Source organism: Otolemur garnettii, unplaced genomic scaffold (genome assembly GCF_000181295.1).
Source record: "Otolemur garnettii isolate 467f Iridium unplaced genomic scaffold, OtoGar3 scaffold00093, whole genome shotgun sequence".
NCBI classification, from domain to species: Eukaryota; Metazoa; Chordata; class Mammalia; order Primates; family Galagidae; genus Otolemur; species Otolemur garnettii.
The window spans coordinates 7253908-7272031 of NW_003852488.1; the positions used below are offsets into that span (position 1 = coordinate 7253908).

At 39.5% G+C, this 18124-nt stretch overlaps 1 pseudogene; it reads left to right on the forward strand.

The window, feature by feature from the left end:
• Nucleotides 1–1691: 1691 nt before the first annotated feature.
• On the forward strand, nucleotides 1692–11349 carry LOC100957868 (annotated as a pseudogene).
• Nucleotides 11350–18124: the final 6775 nt, after the last annotated feature.

Consider the following 18124-nt stretch of genomic DNA (forward strand, 5'->3'; position numbering starts at 1 on the left):
TCAGGGTGACATCTGTCTCTTTTGGCAGGGAGGGGGAAATAATCTAATAGATCGGAGGGCCTGCACCAAAATGAATCATTCTTTGCTTTTAACTCTGCTTAGTTTATCATGGGCTGAAGGCTTAGATTTAGATTTAAAAGGACTGACAACAATAGCTATGATAGCGCCATTTGAAAATGTAATAGCATACAAAACTTATTTTTATTCCTAATGCTGCTTATCAATACATAAATATAGATAAACCAATCTTAAAAATTAATTGGAAATCAGAAAATACAACCACTGAGTTTTTTTTAAATCTATGTCCAGGGAGACTAAGAATGACTCTTCATTATTCATGTACCAAGCTACTGGTAATTAGGATTATACAACTTGTCCTTTCTGGCCACAGGGCCATGAAATGTGTTTTTGGTCTATGTTAATGTTTTGTAAAATAAGGGATAATCCAGGAGGTGCCTGTAGCTCAATGAGTAGGGTGCCAGCCACATACGCTGATGCTGGTGGGTTCCAACCCGGCTCTGGACAGCTAAACAACAATGACAATGGCAATAAAACATAGCCAGGCATTGTGGCAGGTGCCTGTAGTCCCAGCTACTTGGGAGGCTGAGGCAAGAGAATCACTTAAGCCCAAGAATTGGAGGTTGCTGTGAGCTGTGACACCACGGCACTCTATCCAGGGTGTGACAGCTTGAGACTCTGTCTCAAAAAAAAAATCTAAAAAAATTAAAAATAAGGGATAATCCCAGCTTAAGAGGAGCTATGTGATGTGTAAATGACTCGGCGTGCAGAGAGGTCCTATCTGCTAGTTTTATACCTTGTTTACTGTGTGCATGCTGAATGAATGAATGAATGAATGAACGTGTGAGTAAGTGCATAAACTGAGCTGGGCAGAGACAGCTAGTGGAAAGAGCATGGACATTAGAGAGCAATTCATAGGCTACTTCTATGGAGATCAATAGCGATAGTCACTACGACTACGTTACTGACCTAAGAAAAGTCAGGTGGGAAAAGCTATGAACTTGGAGGTGATGTTCATAAGTTAGTTTCCAGTGAAGACAAATAATCTAGAGAAATGAGCGAGGCATTGAGCCTAGCAGGCTGGGCATAACTAGCATACATTCATTCATTGAATGAGCAAATATGTCATGGATTGTCTATTCTAGCCAGGTACAGGGCTAGGGACTGGGGCTACAGAGGTCAGTTTATTCATGACTTCTGTTCAAATGCAGGACAGAGATTGGAAGCCAAATAATATCAATGTAATATGATTATTGATATAGTAGAAATATCTCCAAAATTTGTCCAAGTACATAGAAAGAGAGCGATCAATTTTTCTTTGACAGAAAAGGTTTTACAGAGAAAGGGATGGTGAAGCTTTTTTTTTTTGTTTTATGTTTGTTCTATTTCTTAATCGTCAAATATAGGCGTCCTACCATAAGGAATTCTGATAAACCGTTGTGGGTAGCATCTTTTACCCTTGCAGCTGTGCTGTTCCCACTTATGGATTAGACAGTGGAGGCCTCCAGAGCCAAGTAAGTTGTTGAAGATTGCCAAGCTAAGGAGTGCAGCAAGCCCAGTACTGTGTGGCTGCGAAGCTCATCCCCTGCCACTAAGACATTTGGGATCTCCAGGGGTCGGGAGGAATTCATCAGGCAGACGAGGAGCAGGGAGATGAATTCTAGGCATTGGCGATGACCCCTCAATGTGAGGGAGACATTCAAGAGCACAGAATATCGGGAGAATCATGAGCCTCTCCTTATGTATAAGATAGGGGCTCTACTCCGTGTGTGACTGTCTGAGAAGCTCTGTAGTCAATAGGGCTTTTAATGTCCCCTCCAGCCTTGAAGTTCGGTAATAGTTAAGAAATTATCAATGACCTTAAGGAGATTAATACATCCTTCATTAATTTGCCAAATGTTGTTGAATAAAGAATGCCAGACAGTGATCATTATTACAAAGTAAAAATATAAGAGGATAAAAAAGACAGTGTGAGTTCCATACGACAGTCATGGACGGCTTCTACAGTAAGGCGACATTTGAGCACTGTGGTCTAGCACAGGAGCTCAGCCACATGTGTGACTATCCACAGAACAAGGCGGTGGATGGTAAATACTGTGAAAAGACTGTGGTAGAACTTAAAGACAGAAGTGAACATTTTTTGTGTACTGCCCATAGGCTGGGCAGCACTCATAACATTCCTGAAATGTGTTATATGTCCCAATTTTACAGATGAAAAAACTAGGGATTGTAGAGATTTAGGAACTTTTTGGGTGACACACAGCCTGGACTCACTCTCAGACTTATCTGAATCTGTAGCCTGTGCTCTGCCCACTCACAGGACTGTGAGAGTCATCTTGGGACCTAGCACAAGAAGCTAAAAGGAAGATTTCTTGATGGGGGGGTGGAATTGGGGTGTCAAATGATGGGTGGGATTTTGATGTAGAACAATGAGAAAAATGAGGGCAAGAAAATGCCCAAAGGAAAAGAAAGCAGAAGAGAAAAATGTAGAGTTTGCCTGAGAGTGAGTTGTCCGAAGTCCAGGCTGAGAGTGGACCCAGAGGAAGACATCAGGCTTTATAAAGGGGCATAAGCAGATTGTACCGGGCCTGGAGGGCTCTGCAGAGGAGACTGCATTCATTAATAGGTAATGGGAGCCACCAGGAGTGTTTCTCATGGGACAGCTGCTCATCCACTGGATGGAGATATCCTTTTGATGAGCTCTTAGAATTCTTGGCTCCTCTGATTATGTTATTAGATTCAATGGACAGAGTATTTTACTGTCAGGGAGCACTAGCCACCCTTGCTCATCTGGGGAATAGATCTAGCATTAACCTGATGCACAGGAAAGCTTTGCACGGAAAATTTCAGTTGTGCCAGTTCTCAATTGATTCCTTGAGCGGTGGCATTGTCTCAGATGTCACGTTGCTAGATGGATGTAGTGCTTTGGATGAACTCCATCTGGCTGAACCAACCCCCAACAAAATTGACAAGATGCTGACAGGCTGAGGAGGTAGAGGCTAGAAGTGTTGGCATTACAGCAAGCAGTCAGGGAGATGTTATTCAAGAGAGAAGAAAGAGCACAACTAAATTCACCTTTGCTCTCAGTTGGAGAGCAGATTACATTCTTCACAGTAAAGTGATGACTCAAGCCACCTGCGGTGGAGGGAAAATAGACTGGGGCTAACTCTTTAAGGAAGAGCTCAATGGTATCATGAGAAACCGATATATGCCAATGTGGTGCCATTCAGGGTCAGGCTCCTAGAGTGTCCTTCAGGCATTTTGGTGGCCTATTGTATAATCTGCTCTTTTTGTGCTTTCTGTCTCTCTTTTCCCCCGTGTATTGTGTATCCCAGCCTCTGTGCATCCAGCTGCTAGATGCCAAAGGCTACAGTCAAAATGTGTTTGAAAATCATCTTTCAGTTATACTTTTCATTCAGAGACATGGTTTTACAGTACCTTCCAATGCAAAGGTGCAATCTATGAATGGGTTTGGAGGAGACGTCTGTCAACATTTGAAATTGTTTGCAGATTTTTGTATTTATATGCATTTCAGAGTAGCCATCATGAAATTATAAGTGTCTGTTACCTGGCCAAGGTCAGAACTCTTTACTTGTCTTGGAAATGGTCTGTTTCCCTCCCTCCCTCATTCCCTGCCTTTCTTTATTCCTTCTTTCCCCCCAGCAAAAGCAGGAAAATAAAAAATGTCTAAGCAACACTGTGGGGCTCTAAAGGGTGCAGACCCTGTGTCCACTTTTCTTCTAATTACAATAAAATGTTTCTCCTGACACTTGAGAGGAGGGGTGAGACTGACCCTCCCTTTTCACCCTCTGATGTGAGGTATTTTTTATGCAATTGACTGTTCACTTATTAAACTCTTCACACTCGGTTCTCCCTAGCTGGACCCATCCACACACTTTAAAGGAAATGTTAGATAATAGCTTCTATTAAAACTGCTTCAGTCATACTTTTCGTAAAGGACCATTATATATTAAGCAGAACAAAATATTTAAAACAAAGATATAAATGCAAATATTTTAATAAAGATTTTAACTTTTTTGTTAATATCTAAAGAATATGTGCAAATTTAGCCCAGGTACAGTGGCTCACACCTGTAACTCTAGCACTTTGGGAGGCTGAAGCAGGAGAATCCCTTAAGCCCAGGAGTTTGAGACCAGACTGGGTGATGTAGTGAGACCTTGTGTCTATAAAAAACTTAAAAAATTAACCAGTCGTGGTGGTGTCTATGGTCCTAGCTGCTTAGAAGGCTGAGCCCCGGATTTCAAGGCTGCAATGAACAATGATCACGCCATGCCACTGCAATTCAGAGTGAGACCCTATTTTCTAAAAACCAAAATATCCCTCCTTGATGTGTGGATTTAGATACTCAGGTACCCGAGGAATTACTGCAAGACAATCCTGCTGATGGGACAGTTCTAAGGAAACAGCTCTTCAGACAAGAGTGACTTTAAGAGACATGTACGGGGTCACTCTGCCTATCAATCAATCTCTAGACAGTAGCACCAGAGACTGTGGGACACCAACTCATCCATCTTTTCCCTCCTGGCCCTGTTAATTTTATTTCCTTCAACACTGTTAACTATTCTTTAATTATCTGAATCCCACTCTGAAAGTACAAAATTCAAGGTTGCCATCTACTACTCATCTGAGATCTTCTGTAGCTGCTTCCAGCCTTCGTTTATAAATATACATTTGATGAAGGGTGAAATAATTTTCCCATTACACTCTCTGTCAATGGGAATACTTCCCCAGGCACTTTGTGCTGCTTGAATCCACGGTAGCAGTTTTGTCATTCTGAAGAATTAATTTTCCAGTTTGCTCCACTAAATACCCAAACTTCTTTTTTTTTGGAATTGATTTTGTCATATTTATTATGATTCTTTAAAAGGCCCCCCCCCATATTATCCATTCACCACCAAACTTCTTTATAGTTTCTTTTATTCCTCTCTGAATGGGTACGTAATGTCTCTCTAAACCACCAATATCTTCTCTTCCTGGCCTTTTGCATGAAGTTATACCTAAAGTTGCAAGTGTTCTATTTTTGTATATTTGGAAAAGTAAAAGATAGCTCTATATTAAACTTCTGGGGGAAGTAGTAATGGCACAGGGAAGATTCAGTTTATTTTTCTCATAGATTTAACTGTAGATTAAATTATTTAGGCTTTTCTGAACCTGAATGCCACCAGGTACTTATTAATCGGTAACCTACCCAAGTTGTTAGTTAGCATCCTGGTTTTTCTGTTGTATATCTACTGAATTTCTCCGCTTTGGATCATCAGCACATTTCATCACCTCACTGTGTTTTCCTTCTTTTGGGTCAGCAAAGTAACCAAAATCAATACTAATGCTGGTCCTTATGACATGCCACCAGTCACTTTCCTCAATTTGGTGCTGCTGCCACTCAACAAATAGATGCCTTTGGCTTCAATATCCTATCCAGGTTATTATCCACTTCACCACCTTGTTTCTTATGGCTCACAATGTGTCTTCCCACAGAGCACTTCTCTCAAAGGAGAGCAGGCTTCCTATTAAGACACTCGTGTCTAGAATCAGAGATCCTTTTAAACCAGATACAAGTACCTTTGAGAAAGCAGTGTCCATAGAATAGCCTATTACTTCTCAAGGGGGAAAAAGACCCCAATTGTACTTTAATGGGAGGGTGTATAACTACTGCACAAAATTCGGGAACAGAAGACTTAGATACTATTGCTTAGATACTAGACAACTCCCTGATTTATCTTTGCCACCGGGGAAGAAACTTAAATGTTTATCTGTTTGATTTTGTCTTTATCCTGGAATCCCCATTGCTACTGGTGAATGCATTAGGTTGCTGTACAATATCAATGCAAAAATAACACATTGAGGAAATGATCTGTAAAGAGAGGGATTTAATGCTGATCATCAAAAAGACAGAAGAGGTAAGTTTCTCCCCTAGAAAAGGGATTTCATAGACATTTATCATAAAATATTACCAGATCTAAACTCCTACAAAAGTCTGACCATCTAATTTAGATTCAGAAATATAGTAACAAATCTGAAGGTGAATCGAGAGCACAGTCAGTTCTCTTACAGGTTATAATCAATGAACAGAAACTTTAAGAGGGTTATTCATTTTGCCTTTTTTCTACCTTTTATAAGTGTTTCTAAAGAGTTAAAGAATTTAAGGCCCAAGAGTTTCCATGGACCACATGCATCACTGATAATATTGTGGATTTTCATTATTAGGTATATCCTCTGTGCTCTAGAGCTCATGATTTTTAAATCCAATCCAGTTTGTTGTGATTTTTTTTTTTTTTTTTTTTTGTGGTTTACTATATACAACCAGACATACATGATTAGCTGTAAAAAACAGTGTCCACTGTGCTGAGTTATACTATGTCTACAAAACTGCCAATTTGCTCTGTTTTCATCAAAACCAAGTAGCTGGATGACTAATTACTTCTGCATTTAGAAAAATCACAGTGGCTGCTGCAATTTCAGGCCAAAATAATTTAACTGGTGGATAATTTTGCCGCACGTGTACCCTATAGGCTAAGTCAAATTCTTAGGTTAATTCTGATGAAAGAAAGGACCTCCTATGAATCCTGAAGGCAATGAATTAGAAACACAAAAGTGAAACAAGTGACTGAAGGATCAGAGGAGAAAACAAAAAAGGAAGGTAATGTTTATGCCACTTGTAGAAACATCACATTGTGTTTGCTCCTTCGTTAAACACAGACCAGCTTAGGGTCTGTCTATCTCTAATCATTTTAGCTGTTGTTTTAATGAATGTTAAATTACCATACTCTCCCAAGAATTCAGTTAGGAAGACCTTCTGATGAGTCTTTTACCATTTTTTCTTTCAATGCAGTAGGAATTATAATGAAGACATTAAATCATTCTTTATAGATAATAGGAATCACGTCCCAAAAGCTTTTATGACTCAGTGTCCTTTTGGCAACAACCCTGAGTTTCACATTTGTATTGAATATTTTGAGAGGTTGTTTTTTCAGATTAAAAATAAGGTTCTGAAGTAAGAATGTCTTTCTGTGAATCCAAATCCCGTATCTTTGTATTACTCAATAATTAAAGACACAATTCTCTAGAGATACCCGAGTACAAGGATAACTTTGTTTATAATTAAGAAAAAGCTGAAATATACTTCATTTTAATATAAAACACCTTGAGTACCTACTATGTGCCAGGAATTGTGATCCAGGCCAAGTATATAATTGAACAGAACAGATATACTTGCTGTTATAAAGCATGTATTAAACTGGGGATACAGAAATACTAACAGTTATACAATGGTGTGACAAAAACTGTGATATGGCATTAAGAAGGTCCAGGGGGGCACCAAGGAAGGGCATCAGTCAACCTGGATTTGGGGTTGACAGAAGGCTTCCTGCAGAAGATAAGGGGTGAGTTAAAACTTGAAGGATGATTGGAGAAGCATGCTCTAGCAAAGAGTGTGTTACAAGGCTCAAAAGAGTGCGGGAGCAGTGATTCTGAATGCAACTCCGCAGGACTGGATGATGGCAGTAACGGTAGCAGTGCTGAGGACTGCAGAGGTGGACGGGATTTGGCATCTACATATACTGGAAGACAGGTCAAAGAACTGCAAGGGGCTGATATTGAAAAGGTTAAAACAGCATCATTAAATTTATTTCAGAAAGATCAGACCAATTATTAAGCAACATATAGCTAAATTTTTAGCATCTGAAGCCACAGGGAACATAATGTAGTATAGATTTATATTTAGATTCAGTATAAACGGACTTCTGTTTTTAAAAGTATAGCAATCCAGATTCTTTGGTAGGCCTCTGGCTAAAAACAACTGAAAATCTCCTACATTATTTTATTAAAGTTCTAGCAAGGAATTGAGAACTTCTCAGAGATGGAAAGTTAGGTGAAAGTGAGAACTCAGTCAGATGAGTGGAGTGATGAGGCTACTTTCCATTCTGAGAGTATTTGGCAAATCCAGGTGGACTGATTTTTACTTTTTCTGTGCTCATAGGACATAGAAAGTATGAGAAATAAAACCCTGCCCTGTTAAATATGGGGTTCTAAAAAGAGACTCTATGTAAAATTGAGACTCCAAAGCCATGTACCTTCAGAGTACAGATGAAGTAAAAGCTAGAAATAAAGCCTGAGTGTGGTGGCTCATGCCTGTAATCCTAGCACTTTGGGAGGCCAAGGTAGAGGATGGAAACCAGCCTGAGTAAGAGTGAGACCCTATCGCTTCTAAAAGCAGAAAAATTAGCTGGATGTAGTGGTGCTGGCCTGTAGTTCTTGCTACTTGAGAGGCTGAGGCAGGAGGGTTGCTTGAACCCAGGAGTTTGAGGTTGCAGTAAAGCTATCATGATACCATGGACTCTAACCTGGGGAATATAGTGAGACTGTCTCAAAAAATAAATAAACAAATAAAAACAACAACGAAAGAACAACCAAACAAAATGTCTAAAGAACAAAAAACAATGTCCCCTGCAAGCCCAACTAGAAATAATATTCCCTGCCTGTCTACTTCATCACCTATCTCAAAGTTTGATATTAGCTTGTAGGAGAAAAGGTGTCTTTTTAGAATTTATAGCCATAGTACAGTCCTCAGGTAAGATTGAGGTGGTGTGTGTGAGACTGGTGATTTAGGAAAGGGGAGGACATAAATGCAAATCGCTGTCTGGAGGAATTCATAGTCAGCCCAGTTCCCAGATAATTCCAGTGAATATCCTAAGAAATATGAATTTGCAGCCCAAATCCCCAAATAGACAAAGAAATAAAACAGGAAAGTGAGAGGAATCAGAAACAATAGATGGTAGTATTAAGTTCAAAAAGCCTTCAGATGCCAATAATATGAAAATATATAAAATAAGCATATTTAATGTGTTTATAGAAATAAAATACAGTATTTTATAATGAGAGAGTAAGCAAGCACATATGTAAAAAATTAGAATTCTTAAAAACAAAAAAAATACATTTTTTAAAAAACTAAAAATAAATAGATTTAACAAAAGATTGGAAACAATGTAAGAGAAAATTAGTGATATGGAAGACAGCCTAAGAAATTATCCATAATGAAGTGCCAGGAGATAGAGATTAGAAATATTAAAAATTAATTAGAAATTATCCACAATGAAGCCAGGAAATAGAGATTAGAAATATAAAAAAGAAGTCAAAGCGTAGGATACAAAATAAATAGGTATAGCATATGTCAAGCAGAGTTCTAGAAAAAGAGAGGACAGAGAATAGAGAAGTTAAAATATTTCAAGGGATAATGGCTATAAATTTCCCAGAGTTGATAAAATGTACCAAAGTCTGAAATCATAAATGCTTAATGAATTCATCCAAGAAGAGTGAATAAAATAAAATGTATATCTTGACTAATTATCATAAACCTATAGAATCAAAACTAAAGAGAATATTTTATATTTAGTATAAAAAGCTTGTTATGGTAAATTTTATCTGTATCAACATCATAAATTTTTATTTACAGTGATTTCCCAACATTACCAAAGTAATTAATTATAATGAATTTTCTAATCCAAAGATTATCTTCGATAAAACTTTGTATTTACTTCATTCATTGTTTATTAACCTATATTAATTTATCATTCTATTTTATCTTATACTTAATTTTGAGCTATATGACTCTATTAATTTAACTAGGACCTTGGACTTTTAGAATGAAAAGCTATCACAAAGAGCAGATATTTCAGTTCTATTTTTTTTTTTTTAAATAAGGAAACAGTGGCCTATAGAAATGAAGTATTGCTTTCTGGTATTAATAGCTTCAGACTTCTTGTTTTCTGAATCCTAAATAAGCAATTATTCTAGATTACTAATTACTGCTTGGTACTATTTCCATTCTTCACTCCAATGAAGGGATAGATCTGAGTTTAAGTTGTAACACTGGTAAGACTCACATGACGGGTACAATCTTTTCTGAAACTGTTGGTAGAATGTAAGTAAAATTGGAGTCTTTTAAAATAGAAGTTTCAAAGGCACAATGGAAAAAAATGTTACTTTTTTTGCTTAAAGTCACAAATTGCATTTTGCCCAATCACTAAGTAGTAATATTTAGGGTAGAAATTGTTATTACAAATTACAGAAACTCCTTTCCCCTATTCTGCTGGGAATAGAATAAAAGCTCTTTCTCTTCAAAGGGGGGAAAATGCTTTTAAGACATACAGCTTTGTTTTGTGTGGATTACGTTCTATTTCTAAGTTACATCTATATTCTGGGTGGATTTCTCCCTGGTCAGGAATCTCACTCCACCTGCACTCTAGGTGGAATAAAGGAGAGGAAATTTGTGGGTGGATCTGGTCAAGTGAGCAAGTGGATAATGGACCTTCTTGGGGACAGAGTGAAGCTAGAGAGGCCTGTGATCCACACTGACCAGACAGGAGAAAGTGTCCTTGTGAAGACCCTAAATCGTGAGATGTATGAGGCTAAATATGTGATTCACCCTGTTCCTCTTGCTCTGGGAATGAAGATTCACTTCAATCCCACTCAGCCAGTGATGAGGAACCAGCTGATCACTCGTGTCCTCTGGGTCCAGTTATCAAGTGTATAGTTTACTATAATGAGCCTTTGTAGAGGAAAAAGGATTACTGTGGAACCATGATTACTGAAGGGGAGGAAGCTCCAATTTCCTACACTTTGGATGATACCAAACCTAATGGCAGCTATGCTGCAATAATGGGATTTATCCTCACCCTCAAAGCCAGAAAGCTGGCCCGTTTTACCAAAGAAGAAAGGATGAAGACACTTTGTGAGCTCTATGCAAAAGTTCTAGGCTCCCAAGAAGCTCTGAAACCATCACATTATGAAGAGAAGAACTGGTGTGAGGACCAGTACTCCAGGGGCTGCTACACCACCTGCTTTCCCCCTGGGATCATGACTCAATATGGAAGGGTACTACGCCAGTCAGCGGGCAGGATTGATTTTGCGGGCACTGAGACTGCCACACACTAGAGTGGCTACATGGAGGTAGCTGTGGAGGCTGGGGAGAGAGCAGCCCGGGAGATCCTGCATACTGTGAGAAAGATTCCAGAGGATGAAATCTGGCAGCCAGAACCAGAATCGGTGGATGTCCCTGCGCGACCCATCACTACAACCTTGGAGAGACATCTGCCCTCTGTGCCAGGCCTGCTGAAGCTGATTGGATTGACCAGCATCTTTTCAGCAGTGGCTCTGGGCTTCCTAGCAGAAAAAGGGCTGGTTGCTTGTGTGGGCCTAAAGAGAAAATGTCTTAACCACACCCTCTTCTTACTGTATTTGGGGTGTGGGTTTGGGAAAGGATTTGTAATAAAGTTCCCTGAAAACGTAAAGAATGGAGTGAGGCCGGGAGCATGAAGAGAAGTCCAGCTCTGACTGCTTTATCTCTTTCTCCACTGTGGCCCCAGGTTAGGGTCCCTTACCGGGCTTAGCACTGTGTTTCACCAGTTTCTAAGGCTATTGTCCTCAGAACCTTTAGAACAGTTAAACAGGCTTGTGTGCTGCCCCACGTTACACCCTGTCCATGCACAAACACCTAGTTTTTCCTCCCTCTGTGGCTTTGTGCTTGAACTTTCCCTTTCCTGTAATAGCCTCACCTTCCCTGGTTTTTTGCATTTGTTTTTAGAATCATGTTTTGTTATAATTGGAAGACCTTAGAGTCTCCTCACCTAATCCTCACCTTCTGTTTTAGAGCTGAGCAAACTGAAGTTTATAGAGGTGGAGCTCAATTGCTCAAGGGCCAGAAGAAGCCGCCGGTATCTGGGGGATGAGAACACATGTCCGATGCTTTTCCACCTTCCAGGATGTATCCCCCAATTGCTCTCCTTAACTCCCTGTCATAGTCGCTGATGGTGTCCCCTTGTGTGGGTTTACTCTGTTCTGTGCTGTCTTCCACCACTCAAATGCTACCCTGTAAATATCTCTAAGTCTTACTGTCTTGTGCAGTGTGTATCAAGTTGATTTTAATTTTTTTAGGGTAAGGATCTTGTCTCTTTTTCCTTTGGCATCTTCCATTCTGTCCCAAAAAAGGCCAGTACTCACTTGGCTAATTAAAAATAAAAGTTGGTTGAGCAGAAAAAAAGAATTACATCTATACTACATCTAACTGAAACAATTGTATATTCAGTGCGATTAATAAGATGCCAGAATAATTTATTTCTGTGTCCTCACTGTCCCTGTCCTGAATACAATGGAAACATTATCATTGTTTTCTTAGCCTTCCACCCCCGTCAGCAGTAGAAGCCCAGTAATGCCTCCTAATTGGTTGTTATTGTTTCTTTTAATTTCTGATAAATTTCTTGTTTTCAGAAATTTCTTGGCTGTTTTAATGTATATTAAACATCTTCACAGTTCCACTTAGGCATGGTAAGATTTCTTTAGAAAGGAAATGTTTTTATGCTATAAGACAAATTATCCTGCAAAAGGAGCAATGTCGTAAAAGTCCTAGGAGGTGCAGTGGTTCTGGGTCCAGATGTCTAAGGAAAACTCACATGTGATTGTGTAAGTGTCAAAGCAAAATCATTGTATACAATTATGCAGGTACCCACACTAGCTCTTTATGTAGCTGTCAGTAATTCAGGGAAGCATTTTGCTAGTAAATAACTATTTTTCATGAGCTCACAAACTCAGTCCATGCTTTTTTTTTTTTTAGAACAAAAGAATGAGTGAAGGTGACCCCTGCACAGCAAATGAATGAGGAAATTACTGGCAAAGTGGGGTGATAAAATCATTTCCCTGCCTTTTGAATTGTTGGTAGCTGGTTACTATCATATTGGCCGGTAGATGGCAGCAGCGCTCTTTCATTCTAAGGCTGCCTTTCTTTCTTTCTTTTTTAAAAATCTCTCACTCTCCTGGATGGTTGTTCTCATCTCTGCTGTGTGATGATTTAAACAACGCTTTGATGCAGTAGGATGTTGGTGTTCACAAATCAGGTCTCTCGCTCTCTTTTTTTTTTCTAAAAAGGTAATATGCAGGTTTTTCAAAGTCAATTAACACTTAGGGCAAATGAAATGGGGAAAGCAAAAGGTCACTTTCTAAAGGGTTGCCTGGGAAGCTGTTGGTGATATTCAGATGTCATCCAGGAATTGAAAATCGCTGGGAAAGGGAAGGAAATAATAATTAGTTCATTTTGTTTCTTGATAATTCTCAATAAGACAGCTTAATATGACTTTTCTGCTTTATTTCCTCATGGTGCCCACGGCCTGTTCTGAGTACTGGCTGGTAGTTTGTATGTCTTACAGTCAGGAAGGCAGTGGGGTGCTTTTGGGATAATTTGGGCAGTAGGAGAGGGCTGATGGAGGGAATCACTAGGACTTGTGGATTGCAATGTGTTTGAATATGCTTTATAAAAGAGAATTATCCAAGAGTGACATGAAATAGTGGCATGGAATAGTGGCATGAAATTGTTTATTTCTTTGTTCTCAAAACTGTTAAAAAATGACAAATATTTCCCTTTATATTCAGTTGAAGATTTTAGCTAAATTTTTGGATAAGAATTTTAAAAGTGTGAGTGGCAAGGGGTATTAGGAAGTTCTGGTGAAGGGAGGAGTGATTATTTCTACCATCATCAGAAACTCTCTGCCAGTAACTTCCCTTGAAAGGAGATACAGAGAATGACAAAAATTACAAGACTTGTTCACAGCATAATCAGCCTCAGTTCCAACCCTCAAACAATGCTAAGTGAACCTAAGCGCGAGAGTTAGTAAAATAAGATCCATAAGTGTAGAACTGCTCCATGTTTTAACCTCAGATGTACTTTGAAATTATTGCCTGAGTATTTAGATAGTTCACTAGCTGCGCATCTGAGACTATAACAGCTTGAGGTTTTAATAACTTACTTGAATTCTATTTAGAAAACAAGCCTGGACATCTAAACACAATGAGCAGATATTAAAAAATAACCAAACACATAGCAAATGAGATTATTAGCAAACTGACTTTTAAACTTACTGCTGGCAATGTGCCCATCTGGGCAGATCAGAGCTGCACTTACACCTCGCAGTTGAGATTGTAGTCACAGTTCTTTTCTATCTTTTTATATCTGTTTTAATATAGAAAGACCTTCACTTGGTTTAATAACCTTTTCCTTCTTGAATAAGGAGTTTCTGTTTGCAATCACATGAATAGAAAAAGACCTGCTCCAGAAACTCTGGGAGATTATTGCATGCCTAGCTACAAAAATAAGGTTTTGAAAGAGCAGAGGGATGGAATAACTACATAATGAGCAAATTCTTGTGAGGTAAATTATTATTCGGGATTTTTGAACTGGTCTTTTAAAAAGGGGAAATAATAATAATCACAACCCTGCAAATACTGACGCCTCGTGGGAGGCAACAGTAGCTTTGCGGGAAGCCCTGCTTTGTGCTTGCAATTTGATCTTCTCCCACGTTGCAGCCTGAAACATTACAGACCCAGGAGGAGACCTGCGCTCACCCAATGGGCAATGTCTCCTCGCTTTGATTCCGTGTACATTTCAAACCAAAAAGGGATGGACATGGTCTGGTATTCCTTTCACCTATCTGGGTCAGAGTCAGGTTTGAGGCTCCAGTTAAATGATGAGCTAGCAGAAGGCTTGATTTCAAACTGTGATGTTTTATCATTAGACATGTTTCTGTTGGGGCCTGGGTGTCATCCAAATGTCCACAGGTCAAAAGCAGCAATTGAATAATTGAAATCAATAAAAAAGCAAAAGAGAGGATGAGTTCAAGGCTGCTGTGTGCCCAGGTCAGGGTGCACTCTCTAGTTCTAATATTTTCCATTAAAATCCTTTGCTTCACTAAGCCTTGGCTTTTCACCTTCTCTATGAGTTCTTTTCATATCTAGTGGGAGCAACTTTCTTCTCAGTTCTCAAAACTGTTAATAAAATAATGATATTTGCTTTTGCATTCAGTTGAAGATTTTAGCTAAATTTTTGGAGAGAATTCTAAAAGTGAGGGTGGCAAGGAGCATTCTGAGTAGGGAACAGTGATTATTCTACCATCATCAGAAACTCTTTGCCAGGAGAGCCGTGACTGATCTGAGGGCAGCACTTACTGTGCTCTTGACCTGTTCCTGGACTTACTATTCTGTCTCTTTCTGCCTCTTTGCTGTTGTGAAGAATTTCTGTGTCTGTCATCCCCTTCCCCTGAGCTCCCACATCAGCACATTCACTACATGTGACACAAGATTGTCACCAGAATCAGCCTGGGCTTCCCCTTGTCAAGGACCATCAGCACCTGGCCCCCCTCTTCCCAAGCAGCTCACTCTCTGGCAGGTGTTACAAGCTAAACTTGAGTTTCCTGGCAGCTGCTCCTGGAACTCCAGAGACAGCGCTGCATGGCTGGAATGAGGGGGCAACGAGGAGCCTGCCCCTCCCAGCCACGTGCCAGCACCATCTCTTCCCCTTAGAGATTGTGGCTGCTTGCAAAAGTTGTTTTCTTTTACATGTGTTTTTTTTCCTCCTGCTTGTTTACCCACTGTTCGCCATTTAAAAATAATGCAACATCTTCATTAAGGGGTAAACTTACAAAACATTACTCCTACTTGCATTTTTCTTTAGGTGCCAAGGCACCTCAGCGAGCTTTCAGACAACAGTCACCTAGCAACGGCTTTTTCATACATTAAATGATTTCAAACTCTCACGTTTCCCTCCGTGAGAGCTGTATATTTCACTTTTTTCTCCCTCTTACAGCTCAAGGAAAGAGCAACCAAAAAAGAGAAAGTGTCCTCGGCTTCATCATAAAATGTCAGTTTTAAACTATTGCTTTGAAATGTATAAAGATTTTCTGTAACAGTTTCTAATCCATGTGTGACTTTTGCTTCAGTGGCCGGGTGTTAGTTGGGATTAGGTTCCATTGCAAGGGACAAAAACACCAAAATAGAGTGGGTTTAATCAGAAAGAAATGGAAATGCAGGCTGTCCTGGGCTGCACTTGGCGCCGGCATCACTGGGAATGCAGGTTCTTCTGTCCTGATTCTTCTGCTGTCCTCTGCATCCTGGTCCCTGCCTCTTTGACTGAGATGGCGGTGTGGGGTACGGACTTTGTATCTTCATTTCAGGCATCAGTAAGAAGAAAAAGTTGTAAGAAGATGTGCTCCTCTCTTTAAAGGGACTTCCCAAATATTTCAACACTTGCTTCTGCCCACATTTGATTGGCCAGGGCTTGGTCATAGTGCCACACTGGGCTTCACTGCGGTCTTTATTTTGTGTCATCGTGGACCAAGTAATATGCAGAGTTTCCATACTGAGGAGGAGGAGGACGGATATCGGAGAACACGTGATAGTCTCTGCTATAGGTCAGATTCTAAAATTCAGATAAATTGCAGAATTTATATTTCATCATTGAGTATGTTTTCTTCCGGAAGAAGAAATGCTTTCTTCTCTTCTTTGGAGAGCACCAGATGGCAACAGAAATGGAAATGTGAACGTGGTCTGAGCTGTCATTGTTAGATGGTTTTGTGAACATCCTAGGGGATTACACAGAGCCTTAAAGGACGTAAGCAATATTGGAACATGATTGTGCTATTTGTCACCCTGAGGAATTTGGAGTAAGGCCCATCTTGGTGCCCATTCAAGGCCATTTTCATTAAATGGGATGGAAAAATTTCCTTCAAGCTGGGTATCTCAGCATTGGAGACAAGGCTGTAGAGTACCAACCGTTAAAAAAAAAGTCTAGACTGAGAACATGTGCTGAAAAGCATCAGGGGTTTCCATGAATGTTGGTGACCTCTTAGTAACACTCTTGGATTTAAAGACAGTGAGGATTGTCTTACACATAAATTTGTGCCTTCCAGGCCTTTCTTTACTAGCTGCCTGTTTCCTGGGCCAGCATGTTCACCCCCTCGTTGGTTGAATACTTTCTGTTGGTTAGATCATCACAATTAGAACACGTAGAGTTTATGGGTACCTGTTCCTCACTTCAGAGATGCTGATATGTTGATTTGAGGTGGGTCCCGATAAAGACTTTTTAAAAAAGCTCCCTAAATAATTCTAATAATTCTTGCTCAGCAAGGCTTGAGGGTCTCTTAGAGAACACCATCAAACTAAATATTAATGCCATGAATAATTTTCCATTAATAATATTTGAAAGATGGCTCAGTCCACACATTAAATCACTGATAATTTCATGTTTATATTTTAGAAGATTCTGTAGTACTTACAACAAAGACTTGGACTCCCATTTGTATGTGTCCAAACTCAGTTCTAGTAAGCGGTAACTGGGATTAGGACCGTTGCTTTATATTTTGTGTCCTTACCTGAAAAGATTTTTTTCCTTACCTAAAAAAAAATCTGTGCTTAGAGTTTGAGTGATGATTAAATGAATAATTTACATAAAATGCTTAGTGAACTGCCTGACATAATCCAAGGGCTCATAAAAATAATTTTTTATTATTCCATAATTGTATTTTATATAGCACGTCTTTAAGATTGATGAGACAGATATCATTAGTATACTTCTGTAAATTAAATAATTATAGGTCAGTTAAAGAAATTACACTGGGTAATTTGATTAATTGTGCTTTTTGAGTCCCTCCTGTGTGGAAAGCTCAACTGCCCGAGACCCGACTCGAACATACTACATAAAATGGATCCGTAATGTCACATGCAGGTAGGATGCTGGCTGTGTGTAGAGAAGAGACAAAGGAGAAATTGAAGGTGGTATATTTGTGGCAGGGTTTGCATTTTGACCGCCAATTTTATTTTCTCCACATTCCATTTTAGAGTACACTGGAATATCTCTAAATGTCTCCTGCAGTTACTGTGGTCAGATGACTTAGTTCGTGCAATTGGAATGTGAACAGAAATGACACTTGCCATTTCTGGGTCTGGACCTTAGTTTACTGGGTATATTTTCCCATTCCTACTGCGTGGAACCCGTGTGTGATGGAGTTCCAGCTTTCACCATGTAGAAAATAATATCCTAGGGAATGGAAGAACAACCAATTGGGAGAATTTATGATTCTGAATGACAGTCCTGATGTGTGCTGTCCAGGTGGCTGTGTGAGAAATAAATGAACTTTCTTTTCTAGGTTGCTAAATTATTGGGTTTCTTTGATGGGAATGCCTAGGCTTTATCCTGATGGGTACTATTTCCCAGGCCTCAAATTAGTAGCAAATTCTACAGACGATGATTCTGCAGAACAGTAGTTGTCAG